Raw genomic sequence first — 17,001 nt, forward strand, 5'->3', positions numbered from 1 at the left:
AGAGAGAGAGAGAGAGAGAGAGAGAGAGAGAGAGAGAGAGAGAGATTTCAAGATGATCCATAGCTAAATAGCGAATTCAAGGTCAGCTTGGACAACCAAAGACCTTGTCCCAAAAAATTAATTAATTAATTAACTAATTGGAAAAAGGACTTTGTTAAGATTTCTGGACTTCTCACTGGTAAACTTAATTACTATAAATTAAAATTCTGACCAGGGTCTATAGTTCAGTGATAGAGTGCTCAACGAGCATGTATAAGACTCTGGGCTTAATCTTAAGTAGTCCTGGAGGGGAGAGTTCTTACAAAAACATCATGAAGCCAAAATATAATTATACACTAGAGAAAATCATTCATAATTCATATTATAAATATAAATTACTTCCTAAAAAAATTTAAAAAGTGAAGTTTAGGACAAAGCAATGACTATAATGACTACAAATGACACTGTGACACATGACCAAAACCTCACATGTATTCACAAAATTAATATTAAAGACAAAATAAAAGTCATGTATGTTATAAAAATTCCATATCCTTAGTAATGTACATAATAAAATACACTACAGGCAAGGGGTATCTGTGGAGTCCACACAGAAAGAGAATGTAAGATTAAAGAGTAACCTCTTTAAGCATAAGAGTAACTTCTGGTCAGAAAGTACTATAAAGTCTCAGAAAGACAGCAAATAAGCAAGAATCTCCAAAGCCATAAAACACCAATAACCCTATACAGTGTTACATGTAATAACACATTATCCTAAAGTCACTCTTTAATGAGAGGAAAGCAGAAAGAGAAAAGGTTTTATGAAAATCATTTAGACACAACAGTAAGGAAGACAACTTCAGCAACATTTTCTAGTAGACAGAAACTGAAAGTTCCAGTTGGGTATACAAAGGCACCGCCTCACATGAACAGCAACAATATGTAGATAAATCAACCAACATAAAGAAACAACTTACTGCAAAAATAATAAATATGGAGAGAGTTCTAATAGTGTGAAAATTTCTTCAACAATTAAATGTCTTCTGGGTAGAACTAACTAGGACAAAAGCCTCATTGCAACTAACTTGAGAAACCTCACCTTCACCTTAATATTCCTTACATCCATCTTTCATTCTGATCTGTATATGTTATCAGTGACAACCACCCTTCCAAGAAGCCATAGAATTACTTTGGGAAGGAATTTCCAAAAAGGCCCCAAATATTTCACCCGCTTCTAAACTGGACTTATAGTGTAAAAGCAATATGCAGACAGGTGTTTTAAATATTTTTTCATTGCATTAAATATTAGAAGATATGTCTTTCAAGGAGAAAATTGATGACTGAAATTTGTACATACAAATGCATGGCATATTTGATATACTGTATGTATGCATATCTATTATACCTAAAAACCAAGCAGAGAGCCTCCAATATGTCAGGTTAACCCTTTCTAATAGTTATTTGAAGCTGATCAACCTTCAAAACAGAAATTTGTCTCCAATGATGGGTATCATACCCAGGCCCAGGCATTGTGGGTTATTATCTGAGAGGCAGTAATGGCTCTGCACTCCAAAATGTAATCTTCCAAATGTCACAGGGAGTTATGAATATCTGAGCAGCCTAATGCACTTTACCAGCCATGAAATGTGAAAATGTAATCTTATTACCTTTTTATGGTTGTATTTTTTGAATAATGTAGCCTGGAAACTGATGTATAGTCTTTTCCTGCGTTTTAGCATGATTTGGTCTCCTCTGCTATATAGAACATTTTTCAAAACTCTCCATTTCAACATATTTTAGTCCTGCATGAACTTCATAAACAATTTTTATAGCAACCTTCAGGGTGGCATAACATGCTTTATATAGGTCACAGTTTAATGTATATGATTATAGACCTTTTAAAGTATTTTATTCAAAGAATTCAAATAAACCTTTACAACTTTTGTACCAAGACCTTAATTCGAGCATGGCAATTTTCTTCTCAATATTTTTATTAATAAAATACTTAATTTAAAATTGCTCACTAAAGTAAGTCACTGATATGCTAAAAAAATTTTAAAAAGGAAAGTGAAAAATAAGTATCTTCTCTTCAAAAGATTTATAAAGCTAGAAGACTGTAACTCAACACCCTGGTACTCCACAGGGAAGCTGTGTTTACTCTAGACAACTCAACGTGAACTTGTTAAGTTTCTCCTGATAGACAGGACAAGAGCACCATGTAACAGGAAGACTTAGCAGAATATAATTTCAGCCTCTGCCGCTAACTTAATATTGCTCTATTTCTTGTGACTTGTTCAATAATGTCTATATTACTTTTAGGAAAGAGAAAATGAACTAAAATATATTTTTTTTCCATGTAGAGTGTCACATACATATAGGAAAACTGGGTAACTTGAGATTAGCACTTTTAAAAACCTAAATACATTTTGAAGTGTGCAGGATACATAAAAGACACTAATACAGTTGGGGAAAATAGAGTTCCAACTAGTGATGGTTTGTATATTCTCTGTCCAGGGAGTAGCACTATTACAAGGTATGGCCCTGTTGAAGTGGATGTGGCCTTGTTGGAGTAGATGTATCACTGTGGGTGTGGGCTTAAGACCCTCATCCTAGCTAGCTGGAAGCCAGCATTCTACAAGCAACCTTCAGATAAAGATGTAGAACTCTCACCTCTGCCTGCATCATGAATGCCTAGATGCTTCCTGCTCCCACCTTGATGATAATGGACTGAACCTCTGAATCTATAAGCCAGCACAAATTAAATGTCGTTTTTATAAGAGTTGCCTTGGTCATGGTGTCTGTTCACAGCAGTAAAACCCTAACTGAGACACAACTTGAACACATTACTTTCTTAGGCTGACTTCAACTTCACAACCCTTCCATCTATCTCAGCCTTGGCATTACTCTTTTAAAAAAGAAATGGAAATATGACCAGTCTTCCCAACTGTCTGCCTTCATAGCACATAAGATACATAAGCGGTGGCAATAGCTGGAGGGGCCATGTCAAAAGCTAAGATTCATTTCATGGTGATCCTGGTCACTACACAATCACCACAGCAGTCACCAGGACAAGTACACCCTACTCTTCACAAATCACTGTTGGGTTTTTGGTCTCTCCATTATACTAACTGAACTAAAGTATACGGTTAAAGTTAAAATTTCTTAGAGGTTGTATACCTGAGAAAATACATCTGTAGTTGTGTTTTTATTATAATTATCTGTTTAGTGTGTGTTAACTTGAGGGTGTGTGCACCATGGATTCTACTAAACTTAATTTTCAATGAAAATTAAAACACTTAACAAACTTTGCATTTGTCCTATATCAGAAATTCCTTCTAGATTGCTATCTTTTTTCAACCGTGAAAGGATGGTAGCTCTTGGGGGTGGGTATTTTATGCTCTCCTTGCATAAATATTATCATTTTATATATCACATATGGTAATAGTTCAACAGGAAAAGTCCCAAAGGCTGTTAGTGATGGCTATCTTGAAAGACTGAGTTTAAAAAGATTTTCACTTTCTAAATCATATAATTCAGTGCATATTTCTTTAAAAAAAAAAAAAAAGTACGTATTTTCTTGGAATCCAATAGGGGAAAAAGAGCTTTTAATTTTAAGAAGCTTTGCAAGCTTCATGGTCAACCCCACAATAGCAAGCCTTTATGCTTCACCTTCTTCAAAATTTTTGCAGACAAAGATCCAAGGAAAGCAGAAAGCTTTTGAACTGAAGAAAATGGATTTAGTTTTTAAAAGATTCTACTTGTAGATCTCTGTGAGTTCAAGTTCAGCATAGTACAGATAACAAGTTCCAAGTTACCCAAGGATACATAGTGAGACCTTATCTTTTAAAAACTTGGGGGAGGGGTGCTAGTGAGGAGGATAGCTTATCAGTTAAGAACACTGGCTGCTCTTCCAGAGGACCAGCGCTTGATTCATAACACTCACATGATGGCTTACTACCATATGTAACTACAGTTCCAGGGGATCCAAGCCCATCTTCTGGCCTCAAAGGCATCAGGCACACATGGTGTACAGATATACACACAGGCAAAAGATGCATACATATAAAAAAATTAATTACAAGAAGAGGTCCTGATTTCACAGACTTATGCCTGGGTTTAATGACAGAGTTATAACTTCAGATGCAATAATCACACTGCCCAGGTTCATCTACTAGGAGAAATCTGATGACAGAAAGGAATCCCGAAGCATACAGATCCCACCATATCATTCCTGAGGATGAGGGTCCAATTCCAAACACACATACAACCATCTATAACTCCAGTTCCAGGGATTCTGATCTCTTTTGTCCTCTGCAGGCACTGCATGCATGTGGTACACAGATATACATGCAGACAAAACAACCAAACACATAAAATAAAAATAAATCAAAATAATTTAAGAGGTAAGTATCTCAAAAGTGTTTGTTATCCTTACCAATAAGGAAAATGCAAATTTTTGATATTTCATCTTACCCCAGTCAGAATGGCTAAGATTAACAAGAAATGCTAGAAGGGATATGGGGAAAAGAAAAGCTTTATTCGATGTTGATGTGACTGAAATCTGGTGCAGCCACTATGGAAATCAGTGTGGAGAATTCTCAAAAAGCTAACAATAACTCTAACACAACCACACGAGTTTAAATGAAGCTATCCCATTTAGGCTGACAATACTCCTCCCAAGAGCCAAAGACTAACAAAAACCCCAATATTAGTCATAAGAAAGCCCCCTTTGAGTTCTTGGGCAGGAAAGTCCTAGAGACCTCCATAACAATACAGAGTATTGATGCTCCCCTTGGTTGTTTCACACAGGTTGAAGGCTAGCTGCTATTGCTACTTCTGACACAAGACCAGGAGGACCCAAGGTAGATCTGACTTGAACATCTCCTCCCTAAATGCTATCTTTCACAGTACTAGAAAGTGCTATGCAAGATTCCATGGGAAGGAAGTAACTAATAGTCCTCCCCAGCTGTAACACCCATCAATTACAATTACTGGTGTTGTATAATAACCCTAACAGTGCAATAATGACACTCATATCTGATGGCAACTAATATTCTCTAATTAGACTTAAAACCCACACAACAGGAAAAACAAATTATACCTGGTATTGGAAACCTAGCCAACTACCGAAGCCAAACAGCCTCTCAAATGAGAGGAGAACCTACTACCACCATTTTACTAAGTCAGCATAATTCTAAACCGTGCTATACATCTCTATCTTTAGATCTACAGATAAGTGTAACTCTCACCATTCATCAAAGAAACTTCCTTTTGCAGCAGAGACCATTTCAGAAAAACCACAATTGATACATATATTAACATAACTACTGTACCCGAGGCTCACAGAACATGAAATTGGAGGGGTAAAGATTTTAAGAGCCAGAGGATTAAGAAATCTGCTGTGAGAATGTATGTCCTAGAAATGACAGGTAAACATCACCCATGATAGCTCAACAATATGGCTGTATAAACAAGACCTGAAGAAGCACAATCTCACCGGATAAGCTAACCTAGAAGAGAGAAATCTCGTGGGTCTCCATAGCTATACAACTGAAGAACTAAGGAATGCTGAGAGTGGGAGAAATAGTCTTCTCTAGAAATGAGCTCCCCCTAAACAGTTATCCAATACCAAAACCAAAACCTGAAATCATATACATGTAAGAAATACTAAACAGACTGAGGATTGAACATATTTAGGCACAGATATGTATGTATATGTGTGCATATGTGCATATGTATGAGTGTTTGTTCATTTCTTGAGCTTTCTTTTGTTTTCCTTTTTTGTTTATTAGTGTGATCATTTTGCTTTATTCTTGTTGGTCTTTTATATTTGCCTATTTGTTTTCTTAAGAGACAAGGGTGGGTGGGGGGAGATGGAGAAATGGTTCAGTGATTAAGAGCATACATTGTTCTTACAGAGAACCTGAGTTTGATTCCCAGCACTTACATCAAACAACTCACAACTGCCTGAAACTCCAGCTAACACCTCTCTGACTGCCTTGGGCACATACAGGGACACATAGACTAAAAATAATAAATAATAAAACTCCATAAAAAGATAGAAAAAAGGACATCGGAGGTGAGGAGGTAAGGAGGATATGGAAGGAGATGAGAGAGGAAAACCCATGATCAGAATATATTGTATGAAAATAACTTTATTTTAAATTTTTCTGAAATCCTAGTTTAAAAAAAAAAAGCAAAATTAGCCAGAAGGAAGCAAAAGATAAGAAATAACAAAGAACAGATACCAACATGACTTAAAGCAGGAAAGCAACAGAAAGCTACCAGTGAAATAAAGAAAAGGTTATTTGAATATATCAACATAATTGAATTGCTTTGCATTTGACAAAATTCAACATCCCTTCATGATAAAAGTCTTGGAAAGATCAGGAATTCAAGGCCCCTACCTAAACATAGTAAAAGCAATTTACAGCAAACCAGTAGCCAACATCAAGCTAAATGGAGAGAAACTTGAAGCAATCCCACTAAGATCAGGGACTAGACAAGGTTGCCCACTCTCCCCCTACCTATTCAATATAGTACTGGAAGTCTTAGCCAGAGCAATTAGACAGCAAAAAGAAGTCAAAGGGATACAAATAGGAAAGGAAGAAGTCAAAATATCGCTATTTGCAGATGATATGATAGTATACTTAAGTGACCCCCAAACTTCCACCAGAGAACTCCTAAACCTGATAAACAACTTCAGCAAAGTGGCTGGTTATAAAATCAACTCAAACAAATCAGTAGCCTTCCTCTACATGAAAGATAAACAGACTGAAAAAGAAATTAGGGAAATGACACCCTTCACAATAGTTGCAAATAATATAAAATACCTTGGTGTGAATCTAACCAAGCAAGAGAAAGACCTGTATGACAAGAACTTCAAGTCTCTGAAGAAAGAAATTGAAGAAGATCTCAGAAGATGGAAAGATCTCCCATGCTCATGGATTGGCAGGATTAATATAATAAAAATGGCCATCTTGCCAAAAGCAATCTACAGATTCAATGCAATCCCCATTAAAATCCCAACTCAATTCTTCACAGAGTTAGAAAGGAAATTCTCAAATTCATATGGAATAACAAAAAACCCAGGATAGCGAAAACTATTCTCAACAATAAAAGAACTTCTGGAGGAATTACCATCCCTGACCTCAAGCTGTACTACAGAGCAATAGTGATAAAAACTACCTGGTATTGGTACAGAGACAGGCAGGAAGATCAATGGAATAGAATTGAAGACCCAGAAATGAACCCACACTCCTATGGTCACTTGATCTTTGACAAAGGAGCTAAAACTGTCCAGTGGAAAAAGGACAGCATTTTCAACAAATGGTGCTGGTTCAACTGGAAGACAACATGTAGAAGAATGAAAATTGATCCATTCTTATCCCCTTGTACAAAGCTCAAGTCTAAGTGGATAAAGGACCTCCACATAAAACCAGATACACTGAAACTAATAGAAGAGAAGGTGGGGAAAAGCCTCGAATACTTGGGCACAGGGGAAAAGTTCCTGAACAGAACTCCAATGGCATATGCTCTAAGATCGAGAATTGACAAATGGGACTTCATAAAATTGCAAAGTTTCTGTAAGGCAAAGGACACTGTCAATAGGACAAAACGACAACCAACAAATTGGGAAAAGATCTTTACCAATCCTTCATCTGATAGAGGGCTAATATCCAATATATACAAAGAACTCAAGAAATTAGACTCCAGACAACCAAATTACCCTATTAAAAAATGGGGTATAGAGCTTAACAAAGAATTTTCAATGGAAGAAACTCGAATGGCCGAGAAGCATCTAAAGAAATGTTCAGCATCCTTAGTCGTCAGGGAAATGCAAATCAAAACAACCCTGAGATTCCATCTCACACCAGTCAGAATGGCTAAGATTAAAAACTCAGGTGATAGTAGATGCTGGCGAGGGTGTGGAGAAAGAGGAACACTCCTCCATTGTTGGTGGGACTGCAAGATGGTGCAACCACTTTGGAAATCAGTCTGGCGGTTCCTCAGAAAATTGGACATAGCATTACCCGAGGATCCAGCTATACCACTCCTAGGCATATACCCAGAAGATGCTCAAACATATAACAAGGACATATGCTCAACTATGTTCATAGCAGCCTTATTTATAATAGCCAGGAGCTGGAAAGAACCCAGATGTCCTTCAACTGAGGAATGGATTCAAAAAATGTGGTATATTTACACAATGGAGTATTACTCAGCTATTAAAAACAATGAATTCGAGAGGTTCCTAGGTAAATGGATGGAACTAGAAATTATCATCCTGAGTGAGGTAAGCCAATCACAAAAGAACACACATGGTATTCACTCACTGATTATTGGATATTAGCCCAGAACCTTGAAATGCCCAAGATGCAACTCACAGGCCACATGAAGCCCATAAAGAAGGAAGACCAAGTGAGGGTGATTCGGTCCTTCTTAGAAGGAGCAACAAAATACTCAAGGGAGCAAATATGGAGACAAAGTGAGGGACAGAAACTGAAGGAGGGGCCGTCTCAAGACCACTCCACCTGAGTATCTATCCCATGTGCAATCACCAAAGGTAGATGCTGATGTGGAAGACAGGAAGTGCATGCTGATAAGAGCCTGATATGGATATCTCCTCAGAGGCCTTCAAGAGTCAGACATATTCAGAGGCAGATGCTCACAACTAGCCATTGAACTGATCATGGGGTTCTCAATAGAGGAGTTAGAGTGAAGACCATTGGAGCTGAAAGGATTTATGGCACCATGAGGAGAGCAACAATACCAACCAACCACAGCTCCCAGGGTCTAAACCACCAGCCTAGGAGCACTTAGGGGGGGGATCCAGGGCTTCAGCTGAATATGTAAAAGTGGAGGGCCCTGCTGGACATAGGTGGAAGAAGAGAACCTTGACCTCATGAAGGCTGGATGCCCCAGGGGGTGGGAATTTTGAGGGTGGGGAGGTGGGAGTGGGGGGGGGTAGATAGAGGTTACATCCACAGAGAAGAAGGAGGAGGGGCGAGGGGATTGGGGGTTCCGAGGGGGTGGTGGGGGATGGGGTAAGGGGACAACATAGGAAATGTAAATAAATCATCCAATAAAAAAAAAAAATTGAATTGCTTTGGCAAGACAAAGAAGCAAGCCAAGAATCAAAACTGCCAGCATCCTGAATGAAACAGATTTTTAAAACCTTGTCTCAAAAAAAATAAAAACTAATACATGTTGAGGTGGAGGAAGGGCATGAGAGAAAAAGGAGAATAGAAGAGCATAAAACAATTTTAAAGATAAAATTTGACAATTTAGAGGTCATGTACCAGTTCATATAAAAATACAAGTTACCACAGCCTTCTGAACATAAAATAGGAAATTTTAATAACCCTGTAACTATTGTGGAAACATGTGTAATTTTGAACAACAACAAAAAAAACTATGTCCACATAATATCACTGGATATTTATATTAAATGTTTCAAATTGAGCACTAATTTTATGCTTCTCAACTCAAAACAAGGATAGAAAAAAGATTTTTTAAAAAACTTAAGTTGACTCTATCAGCAACACACACATACAGACTACCTCTCGTGAATGCAAACCTTCTTAACAAAGTTAAGAAGTGGCCTTCCTTTGGAAGAACAGCCAGGGTTCCTCAACTACTGAACCATTAAACAAAGAGTGTGCAAAGGCTAGACCTAGCTCCCCCAACCCCTATTCCCAGCCCCAACACATATGCAGATGTACAGCTTGGTCTTCATGTGGGTCTCCCAAAAACTAGAGTAGGAACTTACCTTGACTCTGTTTGTTGCCTGCTTGTGGATCCTGTGCCTCTAACTAGGCTACCTTGTCTGCCCTAAGTGGGAGAATATGTACCTAGTCCTACGGTGACTTGATGTGCCAGGGTGGATTGATGTCCAGGGGTTCCTCCTGCTTCTCAGAGGTGAAGGGGAGGGAGGACTATGAGGCGGGGTTGGGAAGAGAGGGGACTGCAATCGAGATGTAAAGTGAATAAAGAAATTAATGGAAGAAAAAAATAATAAATAAAACACATTAGCACCTGGAAGACTAAAAAAAGAAAGTGATTTTCTAGAAAGGTCAGGTTGTAAGACAAACATGAAAACAATTCTATTAACAATGGTAATATGGAGGCACTGCAGGTGTAGCTGCTGTACCACATGTACGTCAGTAGGTGGCAGAAGGGAGAGAGGCTATGCCTACTCTTAGTGTCTGAGCTGTAAATCTGAGTAGCCTAACACTCTGAAAAAGGCAAGCCTAAGGGGACCACCAATCCAGCACCAGGGGGCCCAGACTGGAAGCTAAGCTGAGATGACTACCAGTCCAGTGCTGGCAGAACCAGGGGTAGGGGGGTGTCAGACCATGCCTGAGAGCAGGGTATAGCACTTTGAAACCACTCCTAGGACAACCCCAGAAACTCAAAAGACCCTGGTGGCCACTAAGAGGAACAAGAAAGTGGTGGAGAAATGGAAGAGAAAGAGAAGCAGAAGGATGTGGGCACAATGAAGAGAGGCAGGACTGGAGACTCGAGGGTAGTGAGGAACAGCCTGACGTGAGGAGCTGGTGATGTCATCTGGGACTATGGTGGGGTCCTGGCCTGTGCTGCCACCATCTGGCCCTGCAGCAGCAGGGGTCTATTACCACCAAAGGCCAGGTGGATGCCCCTGGTGTGGGCTGGCCCCAGGGACATGCTTATGTCTTGAGGACTATGCAGAACTCTCCCCACTCTTCACCTAAGCATGGAGGAGAACTGGCCTTGGAAACCTGACAGCAGGAGAGCTGTCCTAGCTGTCCTTACTGCCCCTTGCTATCCGCAATACTCTGGAGAGAGGGCTGTACACTGCAGGAATTGCTAGTAAGCTAGCTAGAGTGTATGAGTATGGGAGAGCTGGCTGGCCCTGTCACTTGTCTCCCATGTTGTGGCATGGGCCAGAGACAGATAGATACCCTTCTCACCTCTTCCCCTCCTTTCCCCTTACCACCTGTCACAGATATGAGACCTGGCCCTGTGGTCATGACAGCCTCTCACCAGCTACAGCTCTTGTAAGAGTGGGCCCTGCACCTCACCTGGGCAGCACAGTAGAGCTGACCTTGGTGGCAGGCGGTGAATTGGCGAGAAGGGCGTGAGGGCGTACTGAGAGTGCAAGAGAGATAATCCTATCCCATGTCTGCTGTGCGAAGGCATGGTTGAAGAAGAAGTGCCCTCCTTCCCTCCCTGGTCTCTCAACACCAATGGCAGGCAGGAGAGCTGGCCTCTGGGGTCATGAGAGTGGGAAAACTGGCCCTGTCCCTCACTGGCTACAACACTCAGGAGAGTGGCCCTGCACCTCACCTGGGCAGCAGGGTAGACCTGGGCCTGGTTGCAGGGGTTGCCTGTGAGCTGGCCCTCAAGACATGAAAAATATACAGCTGGTGGACTGACCAGCTCAGATACTTCTCAGGCCCAGATCCAGGGCTCTGGATTGGCCCAAGCCACATCCACCCATCAGTGGACTGCTGGAATGCATGAAGGGACCATTCCTACAGATCCAAAACCACAGGATCTCCATGACGCAGGACAACAACAGGATATCCAAGAAGAGTCCCAGTGAGGATCCAGCATTGATAGAGTAGCAGAGGCCAGAGACCTCATACCAGACCAACAAGTAATTGTGATTAACACTTGCAAGCAAAGAAATGTGGACCAAAGTGTATATTGTAGGGCACACTGTGACACACTACAGCTTCCATAATGAGATTTGTTTTTCTCTGATCAGGGAGAGGTTGCAAGGGTAGAGAGCAAGTACACGGGGAGGAAGACAAGAGATGAGTGGGATTACATGCACAACAGGAAATTCACAAAGAACTAATAAAAAAATTTAAAAACAAAGTAACAACTCTGGAAATGAAATTAAAATGGCAACATTTACAACTACTAAATAATTATTGTAAGATTTATATAGAAGAAAATGAACGAGAACAGAAAAACAATCTTAAAAGAGAAAAAGTGGAAGGAATGTGCCTACCTATTTCCAGGTTTCTACATAGCTACAGTGATCAACACCATGAGGAGCCATCAGGAGGACAAACGCATAAATCCATGGAAAAGAACAAACCTTATAAGCACACCATTCCAACTGAGTTCTGACAAAGATGTAAAAGGCACTTTAGTGGTGACTGTCTTCTCAGCATATGGCCTGCAGCAACTAGATACCAATAAGCAAACAGAGTGTTTACAAGCATAACACCTAACTCCAAACAGCTTGATACGGTCACAGGCTGAAATGTACAATGTAAAACTTTTAGAAAAAAAAAAGAAAAGAAAATTCTCAGGGCTAATTTAAGAGTTCTTAGACTTCACACCCAGAAGCAAATTAAATGGGAAAAACTTATGGATTAGGCTTTATCAAAGATTACAAACTACTGCTTACAAAAAAAACAATCTATATACAGACTGTATTTGTAAACCAAATATTTGAGAGAATATCTAAAATATATAAAGAACTCTCAAATTCAATAGCTAGGAAAAAAACTAATTAGATAATAAACCAAAGAACAGAACATACTTCACAGAAGACACAAAGAAAACAAATAAGTGTATGAAAAAAGTCCAGCATTACTAGATATTAAGGAAACTCAAACCACAGATAGGTATCAGGACACATCTATCAGAATAATTGAAATAAAAACAGTAACGTCAATTTCTAGTGAAGCTATGGAGAAACTGAATGACTCATATGTTGCTGGTGGGGGTGTGAAATAGCACAGTCACTATAAAAACATTTCAGTAATTTCTTTCAAAAATTAAATATGCCACTACTATTTGAGCTACCAAATGCACACCTTGCATTTTTCCCAGAAAAATGAACTCTTGTACCAAAGGAAAAAAATATATAACATAACTATTTATAGCTACTTTCTCATTAATAGCCTGAAAATAGAAAATAGCCTGGAAAACAAATCTTCACCATACCTACTATATATCAATAAGCAGGAATAGATAACTGATACACACAACAATCTAGATGAGTCTTCAGGATATTGTACTAGATTTAAAAAAAAACCAGAAATTCATACTATTTCATTTATATAAAATTCTTCATCTGGCAAAATAATGAATAAAAAAAAAAAAAGATTGGTGGTTTTCAGCAGTTCCAATGCTGTGCACCTTCAGAAGAAAGAGGCACTGCTAGGAGAACATCAGGAGGCACCCATGTGTGCTAGAAAGTTTCTTTATCTTGATTATATCATCATAGTGTTTTCGTAAGATTTTCATATTGGAGAAAATTATATGAAAAAGATAGGATTTATCTCCTCAATTTTTTCAACTTCATATGACTCTGAAAATGTCTTGAAACAAAACGTTCAACTTTAAAAATAAGTAGACAGTACCTGTAATCCTAGCCATGGTGAGCACGGGGCAAGAAGACCACAAGTTCAAGGTAACCCGGGCTATAACTCACAGGCCAGCCTCAGAAAGAAACAAGTAAATAAACAAACAAGCTATATTCTGGTGGTGCACACTACAGCCTCAGCAACTGAAATGACTGTCTCAAAACAATACAAGACAAAACAACTGTGTGGACTGAGGACTTGTTATAGGATTAGCTGTTCCACTGGTTAGTTCCTATATAGTTAAAGCCTGTATGAATTGCAACTTGATTTAAAAAAAAAAAAAGAAGCCAAATTAAAGATAAAGAAAGCTCATGTGAACACAAATTCTTTAGCCACTTAGAGACTCCATTTCTTTAATTCTCCCTCAATCTCTACCCCCAAAAAAATAATTGTGTATATTTAATCACTTACCCTATACATTTAAAAGAGTTGACATTGTAATATAATCCCCAAAATTTAAGCAATGGTATTATCAGAGAGTTTTATTATATATTCTATTGACTAAGCTCCAATACTTGCATTAGAGAAAAATATGTAAATTTAAACCTTCAAACAGGAAATGAAATTTTCTAAATCCATTATATAACTTCAGACTCAGGAATGCATTGAAGGATAATAAATCATTTAAACCTTCATTCAGAGAACCTTTTTAAATTTGCATTTAGCTACAGTAAATACAGCCATGTTCTTTAATAGATTACTAGTTCAATCTAGCAAACTAGTGATTTATAACACTGTCATATTTTAAAAATCAGAAATCTGTCACTGGTGACAAGTAGTCAGAAGTCCACCGAACTTACATTACATGAACTGAAATACCACAGGATATGAGAGATAGCAAATGGTCATACATCCTATATTCAAATCAATCACCTCAATACTGTGTCTATGCGTGTATAGCAGTATTACATACTATTTAATATTCCTATTGTTCAAGCATCCTACCACTATTTATCATACAATCTTCCAGTCACTCAGTGCTTCAAAGCTACTTTAAAATGTGTTGTTAATTTTATAGTTACTAATCTGAAGTTTTATTTTAAAGAACAGTAAGATTTGAAAAATATAAAAAAAAATCTGTTTTCTCCACAAAGTATAAACTGTTATATCTTAGATGTCAGACTCAAAAGTACATTCCCTGGGGAAAACTAATGAATCAGACTACATATATATTGTATTGTATTGTATTGTATTGTATTGTATTGTATTGTATTATACTATATTAATATATATATATATGTATATGGTAAACTACAGAACTACAGACTATATTTGAAAACCAAATATCTCACAACAGAATATCTAAAGAACTCTTAAATTCAAGTCAAGTAAGACCCTGTCTCAAAAAAGAAAAACACTGACAAAATTTAGTGTGATTGATCAAGAAAAACGAAAAGACTCAAATCATTAAAATCAGAAATGAAAGAGAGCACATTACTACCAACCTTACAGAAAAAGGAGATTACAAAGGAATACTCTGAACAGCTGTATATCTAAAATAACAACTTTGATAAAAGGAACAGATTCCCAGAAAGCCACTTATTCCTGAAACTGCTTCTAGAAGAAAAAGAAAAGATAAGTAAACTAGAAACAAATATAGATAGTAATCAAAAATCAACTCAAAAAGTAAAGCTGGAGCTCTGATAGTTTCTGTTAACAAATGAACTAGTGTAATTCTTCACAAACTCCTCAAAAACACTGAAGAGAAAACTTGCCAACTCAGTCAATGAGGCCAGTATTACCCTTGTACTACACATAACAAAGTATAGGAGATATCACTAATACACGAGAACTAAAATATTACCAACATATAAAAGTAATTGTATACAATAAGAAAATCATATTTATTCCAGAAATACAAATTTAGTTCAACATATCGAAATTAATAAATATGGGGCTCTACATATGACTCTGTCAGTAAAATACCTAGGACCTAGGTTCAAGACCCAGAACCCACAAATTAAAAAAAACAAATAAAGTGGCATACTTTTAATGCCAGCCCTGGAGAGGCAAAGACAACTAGATCCCCGAGGCTTGCTGGCCAAGCAGCCTAAGCTATATGAAGAGTTCCAGGCCAGTGAGAAAACATGGGTCAAAAAAAAAAATAAAAATAAATAAATAAATAAATAAACAAACAAACAGTGAGTAAAAAAAATACAAGGGTGAGCTCTGGCCTCCACACACGTAAGCATACACAGGCACCTGCACACACAAACACACATACTTGGGCACACATATACATATGTACACACAGCAAAAAGCAATAAATTATATACTGCATGAATAACATGATGGGGAAAATCGTATGATCATCTCCATAAACACAAAAACACATTTGCCAAGATCTACCACCCTTTCATGATGAAAACACTTTTTAGTAGATGTGAAAAAGAACATGTTCAACCTGTAAGGATCAGAACAACAGAAGCATCACTCGGAACTCAGAAGATAATCAATCTTTGGATCTATTACATACACATATACATGTATACACACACACTTCAATACATAAAACTGTAATTGGTATTACTTCAAAATATATGTGTAGTGAAAACTACATGAGCAATAACCAAGCAAAGTAATAACAATTGTGCATGATACCCAGACTGAGCCCTGAAATAGCACTCTGACCAAGGAAAATCATAAAAAACTATGTTAATCATAATAAACATAATTTATTAAATCATAAATTATCTTGCCATACATAATAGCAGGAATATAATCAAATCAAAAAGGCCCTGACAAAAAGACTCAAGAGCCAATCTAGAGAATACCCTATTGACCAAAGACACAGCAATCTGTAGTTCAGTGATGAGAACCATTACAATCATCCATTTGTTCATGAAATTTCTAAATCACAAGAACAAATTCACTGGTTTCCTCTGAGACAGTAGTTCTCAACCTTGCAATACCAAAGACAAAATTATTTTCATTGCCAGTTCATAACTGTAGTTTTGGTACTGCTATGAATCATAATGTAAATACCTGATATGCAGGACATTTGATATGCAACCCTTGAGAACCACTGCTCTAAAATAATTATAAAGAGAAATATCTGCTACTGTGAAAATTAGTGAATTAGGAGAAAAAACTATGCATTTATTCTGCCCTCTATAAGTGTATACTGATGTCCATATCACTAGGGAAGCCAACAAATATTTCTTCCTTTAAAGGTTCCAGTTAAATATACACACACCACAGAGAGAGGAGAGAGACAAAGACAGACAGACACTATCAACATTTTTTGGTTTTTGTTTTGTTTTTGGTTTGGTTTGGTTTTTTAGATCCAAGCAAATAAGTGTATTTAGATAGTGAATACCAGGGCCGATAACATTACCCACACACAGAAACCAGGCATAATTGTTTCCAGTGAAAGAACACAGCACCACCTAGAGTCTAGTTACAGGAATGGAAGCTGAGTCTGACCAAGGCTCTAGACTGTGCTACAAAATGCAGGAAATACAAGGACCTCAGGACATGTCTAACTACATCACGAGCATTCAATGAACAAAATCCAGTCAGAAACACTATGAAATGTCACAAGTTCCAGGTTCTTCAATAAATAAATTCATCTGATACTTTTGAAAAATATTAGGCTAGGTGTGGTGCTATACACCTGTAATTCTAGCACTTGGGAGGTGAAGGCAGAGGC

General features: G+C 37.8%; 1 protein-coding gene and 1 pseudogene across 1 annotated transcript in view; one reads left to right on the forward strand and one right to left on the reverse strand.

Annotated features, from left to right (window-relative positions):
- Lrba (LPS responsive beige-like anchor protein) overlaps window positions 1-17,001 on the reverse strand; it is a gene marked incomplete at its 3' end in the record, with an annotated part of 362,529 nt that overhangs the window by 304,094 nt on the left and 41,434 nt on the right. The gene's annotated exons all lie outside the window — the stretch shown is intronic.
- Window positions 10,095-10,217, forward strand: LOC114640573 (annotated as a pseudogene).

Source organism: Grammomys surdaster, unplaced genomic scaffold (genome assembly GCF_004785775.1).
Source record: "Grammomys surdaster isolate TR1022 unplaced genomic scaffold, NIH_TR_1.0 125834, whole genome shotgun sequence".
NCBI lineage: Eukaryota > Metazoa > Chordata > Mammalia > Rodentia > Muridae > Grammomys > Grammomys surdaster.